The 7,292-nt window shown below is 44.8% G+C and overlaps 2 pseudogenes across 2 annotated transcripts; both read right to left on the bottom strand.

The window, feature by feature from the left end:
- Positions 1-660: 660 nt before the first annotated feature.
- LOC103649777 (xylose isomerase pseudogene) lies at positions 661-1,136 on the bottom strand (annotated as a pseudogene). The gene is made up of 3 exons (NR_163426.1): positions 1,051-1,136; positions 818-888; positions 661-716 (listed from the first exon to the last, which is right to left on the bottom strand). The product of NR_163426.1 is annotated as a xylose isomerase pseudogene (transcript).
- Positions 1,137-1,370: 234 nt separating this feature from the next.
- Positions 1,371-1,723, bottom strand: LOC109944928 (xylose isomerase pseudogene; annotated as a pseudogene). The gene is made up of 3 exons (NR_163470.1): positions 1,671-1,723; positions 1,508-1,553; positions 1,371-1,430 (listed from the first exon to the last, which is right to left on the bottom strand). The product of NR_163470.1 is annotated as a xylose isomerase pseudogene (transcript).
- Positions 1,724-7,292: the final 5,569 nt, after the last annotated feature.

Raw genomic sequence — 7,292 nt, 5'->3', positions numbered from 1 at the left:
TAAATAAATAACAGATTGACTTTGGCGGTCATTAATGTTATTTTCTTTGCTCTTTTTTTGTAAAAGACACCCTAGAGTACCTTGTACCTGAATTATATGTTAAGGAAAGAAAATTAAATCAAATTTGACAAAGCCTTCACCTCCACCTCATTCATCGCAACTATAGCAACACTGTGTTGCCCCCCGTCACTATCGATGATCTTGCTGGTGCAAATGAATAAAAATATATAGTGAAGTGCTCAACAATTCATGATCATATGGAAGAAGAAATTAGACAAAAGGCAACACAGTGTCTCCGTTCCATATTATCTCAGTTCCACGCTGTATTGTAGGTAGTCCATCGCACGGAACCAGAACATTCCCGTGGTGAGGACGAGTGCGTGGTCGGAGGGCGCACCCTTGTGCTTATTCTTGGAGCTATGGTCATGGCACCATCTATAGGGCAGATTGGAACAGAATCTCCGCCAGTTCCTGCACATCATGACATACCTAATCAGCAACCATCAGCGCACAGGTGGAGAGGACGCCTAGACTGTCAATACATTTGCCTGCTTGCCAGATGCAACAGCGGGCTCACCCCACTCTAGAACCTTCTTTTCTAGCGTCTCAAAGTCTCCTTTCCTAGCCTGATTGAAGCCATAGAGAAATGTTACAACCTACACAAAAGGTACTGACAATTTGGCATCAAAGTTGAAACCACCAGGTGCAAGTCCACCCTGTTAAACAAAAACGCAGCAGCTCATATGAGTGCAACTGGGAAGTACATAGGCAATGTGGATTTGAGTAAAAAGGGAGAGAGCTGGTTCATGCCACTCACATTCTTAACTACACTTGACATAACCAAAGTAGCCTCTGCAATGTCTGTCATGAACTGATCTGTGTCCCAACCTGACCATAACGGTAAGGTAAGTTACTATGCATGCCTCATTTTTTAATTTTCTCTCTAGAAAAGAATAAAGAAATGCATGTATGTTTCTAGTGTAACACAAATAATATCGGGTCATACGCTTATTAAAAAACAAAGGAGTTATATACAACAGTGACACATACCAACTTGAGGATCACCAGTGTTTGCATCGATATTTCCAAGCAGCCCATTAATCCGTGCAGTCTCCAATTCATGATGGCAGCTGCAAGTTTAACATGCAAATCTTTAAGCTATTATTCAACTCAATTTAGCCAAGCAAAAAAACCTTTCCTGTGTCCAGATAGAGTAGCATGGTTGCACTCAACATTAATCTCGAACTCTCCTATGTCATGTGAAACAGTAAAAAGGTGTACTTTTAGAACAAACAGTTAATCTCACACAAGCTTCACTCACAGAAACTTGTTGACAATGTATTCACATTCCAAAAATATGAAAACTTATATTACCTGTAGGACCGTACTTCTGTAGAAAAGCAAACGTAGTCGCAACATCCCAGTCATACCTGCCAGAGAAACAAGGATAAATGTTTCTGAATCCTGTAGGATACTTTGCTAATCCATTACTGAGTAAGTAGCGTACTGGTGTTTTGTTGGTTCCTGTGGTTTAGGCTCTATCAATAGTGTTCCTGAAATACATAATAAAATTTTAGTTCTGTCACCAAATTGGCATAGTAAAGACAATGCACTATGTCAAAGTTATGGACATTGGAACGGGTAATCATAAAGAAACGGGACTGAATTACTGTTGAATCCAATCTTCTTCTTGTAGTCAACAGCAGCTTGAAGAAAATTAGCCTGGACAAATCCAGCAAACAATCAGATATATTGGCCACAAAGTAAAGCTGAGACAGAATCGGCAAATAAACCCCATTCATACCAGAACATATGGAAGAAGAAATTAGACAAAAGGCATAACAAAAAAGTCAAATAAATTGTGTATATGGCCAATACCACATAGAGCAACTGAACTCTAGTCTCCAGTAAACAAATATCGACTAAAATAAATTGATAATGCCTTGGTTGGATAACTCACTTGATGGGTTGCTATGTACATATGATCTCAAAATAAATAAAATGTGTCTGACGCTCATGAAGCTATCACTATCATCATTATACGAACCAGTTCGTTCAAGGTGGCCGCATAGAGGAGGAAGACGATAGGGCGCAACTGGCAGCCACAGCGAGAGCATCTCTAAACAAAGAAAAGCAAGCAACCATGGACAGTCAAAGAAACATGATCTGCTGTTTGCCTACCAGAAGCTCTGCAGGCTACTGTTCTTCAAAAAGCCAAGGACTTGCCTATTCTCAAGCCAGTAAGAGTTCATTACTTCTCCACCAAAAGAAGGGCCCTGCTTGTTGGGTAGGAATGCAGAAGCAGTTCAAGTGTAGGATAGCAAGCTCTCCCGGTCAGATATGAAGAAAATAAGCAAATCTGTGTAAAAAATAAGAAGTTTAGAGATCTATTTGTTACCTGGAACCTAGCATTGATAGAAAACAAAGTTTCAAATCATGCTCAACAATAAACATAGAAACTCACATGCTTCGAGAAGCTGCATAAAAGAAGTATATATTGTAAATGTAAATGGTCATCTTCTCAATAATTGCAGATGTATGACATTCTAGCAATTGCTTATAGAAAATCTATCCTTACCTCCACATGGTTAAGGTAGTATGGAATATCAGATTGTTGCATATATCTAACACCTTCTGTAGCAGCACGCCAGCACGTCGACATCGTGCCTCGCCTAGCAGTGGATGTACAATGAGACTGAAGAATCCCCAGCACGGCAGTTCAGCCAGATCTCCATACAGGCACCCTGGATCCCTCTCATCCACGGTCCACCATATCCCAACCGGTAGCGCCTCGGGGCCAAAGCCGGTGCAGAGGTGCATCACCAGCGCACCGAACACTGGAATCAACTCTTGATCTGTACCGCTGCAACAGTTAACCAAAACAATCCAAGTGCCCAATCATCACAGAAGATGCAAACTAAACAAGCCAAGAAAATACAAATTATCGTGCACACATAATTATCAAACTGGAAACCATGCTCAGAGAGATGTTAACCACATGGACAATGAATTTACTACATTCGTTAGAGACTGTTAGTGTGTACAAACTAATGTCACAGAAGGTTAGTTAGGCACAGGTTGGACAACAAAATGAGAATCTGGAAAACAAAGAGTAAATCAGGATTCAGCAAATACCAGCCACCTGTGTAAAAATAAAGTTCTCTGGTTAAATATTATTCACTTGACAGGAGGAACAGATAAAGGGACCACCCTAGGGGTCAACTCTTGAATGCTTTGGCATGTTACCTTGGACAGAGATGCTCTCACCAGGTTTCATATCCAATTGGCAGACTGCGCAAGCATGCAACTTGAACATATTTCCTGCTCGGTAATTCATATTCAACTTGTGAACCAATTAAAAGCGTTAGACTCCATTTATATGCAATGTATAGTTCGAGTTTAAATATTGATGGCACTGGATGCATCTCCTATCCTGTTCTACATACCCTGCTTGTCCTGTTCTGCATACCCTACTTGAAGACAATACAGAGAGAAAAAACATGAGTGAGCCTGCAAACATATGTAGTACACAATCAGGCGTCAATGCTGAATTTTGTTGGCTTGACGCAAGGGTACATTTCCATTGTAACTGTGAGCAGTACCATTTGGAACTCCATTAGCGGTTGCCTTTGGCAGGATCTGCTTTAGCTGCTGGTTTTTCAGGATTGTTAGAAGGCTAGAGGTCATTTTGAGTGGCAGAAGAAACTGGTGTAGGAGGCTAAAAATATGTGGTGGTAATGCTGCGCGCCAATATTGTATGCCCCTAGCTAGCATAAAAAACAGGCTAGACAGTTAACCACCTAACCAAAAAAGGTTCAGAAATATTTTTACCGAAACACCCCACTCAATGTCATTTCTCATAATTTACTGCACTAAAAAATGATAGAAACCGCATCAAACAAGAGTTTCTCCTCCAATTTCAGGACGGGCTATTTAAGCCAAGCTGGTTAGCTCAACAACTAAAAAAAATACAAATCACTAAGCGCAACCATCCTACTAATTCATTAACGGTCCAAATACTCTACTTTTGTTGTTGGCTTCAATGGAGCACCACAAGTCATTATTCAGTGAACATATTCTCTTATTGAGAAGGAGCAACGTAGAACAACACATTATTTATATATGACAAATACTTTTAAGGCAAAGGAAAACATTTGCTGGAAACACATTTCAAACTGATAATAAGTCAGCGATACAGGAGGCATGATTTAGTAGAAACAATAGTTCGACCACACTTTCATTCTTTAGGGTACAAACTATGGATGCCTAAAAATCGATCTGACAAACCATGGTCTAGTCGCATGGCATCAGGGGACGATGTTCATTCAGTATTTGCAACTACTCAGAGTTCCCTTTGGGGTTGTGCTAATAGCATTCATTGAAGCAGAAAAAGAAGACTTGTGGTTCTCCATTAAAGCATGGTAGAACAACAAAAAAACAGCAGGGTAGCTAGTCAACACATTCATTCTAGAGTAAAACAGCAGGGTAGAACAACAAAAAAACATCATCATAGAGGGGACCAGATCCGTAGCTGAGGAACAATCAATCACGCGCCCTGTCGTAGAAGTCGATGATCTCCCTAAGGTCGAGGTGTAGCTAGTCAACACACCGTTGCTGATGGCATCATAGACCAGCTCATTGACCTTGTCGATGGAGGCCCGGAGATGAACCAGGTAGAGGTCCAGCCCGAGATTCGTAGCAATGTCGTTGAACTTGGCATTGAGCATCTGGATGATCTCGGAGCTCTCGTTGTTCACTACCATCTTCAGCTACTTGTTCCACAGGACCTGCAACGCAATGAAATAGTGGAATCAACTCCGTTGTTGTGTTGTGCTGTGTTCTGTTATGTGTGCTAGAAAAGGGGAAAACAGGTCTTATGCTTCTTTGGTGGATTTGGAGTGAAGGGATCAGATGCTCACGGGGACAGTTGGCCTCTCGACGTTGTTGAAGCTGGCGATCTCGTAGAACTTCTTCATGCTCCTGGCGTCATTGAGAGGGTCGGTCGGACACCAGGCTCCTCGTTGGCGGCGGCGGCGGGGAACACCCAGCCTAGATGTTCGTCGGTCTCCTTGGTGCACCTAAAGATGGGCTTCACGCCCTACGATTTCGTGCAGCGCATCCGGGGAACTAAAATCAATCGATGATCGAGCAAACCTCGAAGCCTGAGATCCGGCTTGTCGGCTTGCGAGGGCAAGGACGAGGGCGAGGCTAGGGTTACCGACTTACCGTGACATCAATGGGAGATGTGTCCGCCACGATGGGGTCGAGGCCCTTGAGGTTGACGAAGGTGAGGCACCCGACCCACGGAGGCGAAGACGACACGATAGAGAAAAGGGAGATCGAGATCTAGGCCATGGACCGGTCCCTGTACTCGGCGCCGCCAAGACTATGACCCTGCCCCCTAGACTTCGAGGTCGGCCCGGAGAAGAACGCGTGGGTGGTCGAGGTTGACTGCGGTGGTGGCCTTGATGCTTGCTCCCAGATCCCATCGTGTGCGGAGCAGGGTTGCGCGAGGGGGAAGCAGAGGTCGTAGCGGGCGTGCGGGGGGGGGGGGGGGGTGGAGGAGGGAGAAGAGGAGGTGGTCGCGGCGCCAAGTCCGCGCGGGCGAGCGGACAACGGATTCTGCGGAGGCGCTGATGGCGGGCTGGCGGCTACGGCGCAGCGGGCGCGGGAGGACGATCGCTGGCAGAACCGAGGTGTGTGCACGCCTACAATAGGTTCATATAGAGTAGTAGAGATTCGAGCATTGTGTGATGATGTTCATTTATGTAATCGCTGTGTACATGAGTTCTGATCCTGGCACGTACATAGTTCGCATTCGGTTTGCCTTCCAAAACCGGGTGTGACAATGCATAAACCTACAAAACAAATTTAGGCCTTGTTCTTAGGTACCCAAACGGTCTTGGGTCCTTTGATATTAGAAACAAGCACCTTGGGTACCCAAACACAAGTCTTTGACCCCTTGTGTTTACCCCCAACATATTTGGCAACTACTTTGCCTGATTTGTTAGTAAGCACATAGGATGCATCAAAAGTCTTAAATGAAATGTTATGTTCATTTGATGCAGTAGGAGTTTTCTTCTTAGGCAATTTAGCATGGGTTGATTGCCTAGAACTAGATGTCTCACTCTTATAAATAAAAGCATACTGAGAGTCAGAGTGAGACTTCCTAGAATGAATTGAGAGCACCTAGAGGGGGGGTGAATAGGTGATCCTGTAAAACTTAAAACTTAACACCACAAACTTGATTAAGAGTTAGAACAATGAAATCAAGTGAGTAGAGAGGAGAGCTCTTGTGAAGCACAATGGACACAATAAGTGAAAGGGAATTAGGCTTGCACCTAGTCCCTAATTAATTTTGGTGTTTGAATCGCCCAACACAAATATTTGGACTAACTAGTTTGCTCTAGTGTATAAGTTATACAGGTGCCAAAGGTTCACACTTAGCCAATAAAAACACCAAGTATTGGGTTCGACAAAAGAGCAAAGGGACAACCGAAGGCACCTCTGGTCTGGCGCACCGGACTGTCCGGTGTGCCACCGGACATGTCCGGTGCACCAGAGGACTCCACTCCGAACTACTCACCTTCGGGAAATTCAGGAGGCAACTCCGCTATAATTCACCGGACTGTGCGGTGTACACCGGACATGTCCAGTGCTCCAAGGAAGAGCGGCCTCCGGAACTCGCCAGCCTCGGGAATCCATTCCAGCTGCTCCGCTAAAATTCACCGGATTGTCCGGTGTACACCGGACTGTCCGGTGTAACAGCGGGGCAACGGCTATTTCGGCGCCAACGGCTACCTGCGACGCATTAAATGCGCGCGCTGCGCGCGCAGAGGTCAGGCACGCCCATGCTGGCGCACCGGACAATCTACAGTACATGTCCGGTGCGCCACCGGACATCCTGGCGGGCCCAGAAGACAGAGCTCCAACGGTCGGAACCCAACGGCTTTGGTGACGTGGCTGTCGCACCGGACATGTCCGGTGTGCACCGGACTGTCCGGTGCGCCATCGAACAGACAGCCTCACCAAACGGCTAGTTTGGTGGTTGGGGCTATAAATAACCCCAACCACCCACCATTCATTGCATCCAAGTTTTCCAGCTTCCAACCACTATACAAGAGCTAGCATTCATTACAAAGCACACCAAAAAGAGATCAAATCCTCTCGCAACTCCATACAAAGCCTTAGTGACTAGAGAGAGTGATTTGTAGTGTTCATTTAAGCTCTTGCGCTTGGATCGCTTCTTTTTCTTTGGCATTCTTTCTTATGATCAAACACTCACTTGTAAT

Source organism: Zea mays, chromosome 3, assembly GCF_902167145.1.
Source record: "Zea mays cultivar B73 chromosome 3, Zm-B73-REFERENCE-NAM-5.0, whole genome shotgun sequence".
In the NCBI taxonomy this organism is placed as follows: Eukaryota; Viridiplantae; Streptophyta; class Magnoliopsida; order Poales; family Poaceae; genus Zea; species Zea mays.
Note: the sequence above shows the minus strand (reverse complement) of the source record. Positions and strands in the feature narration are given on the sequence as shown.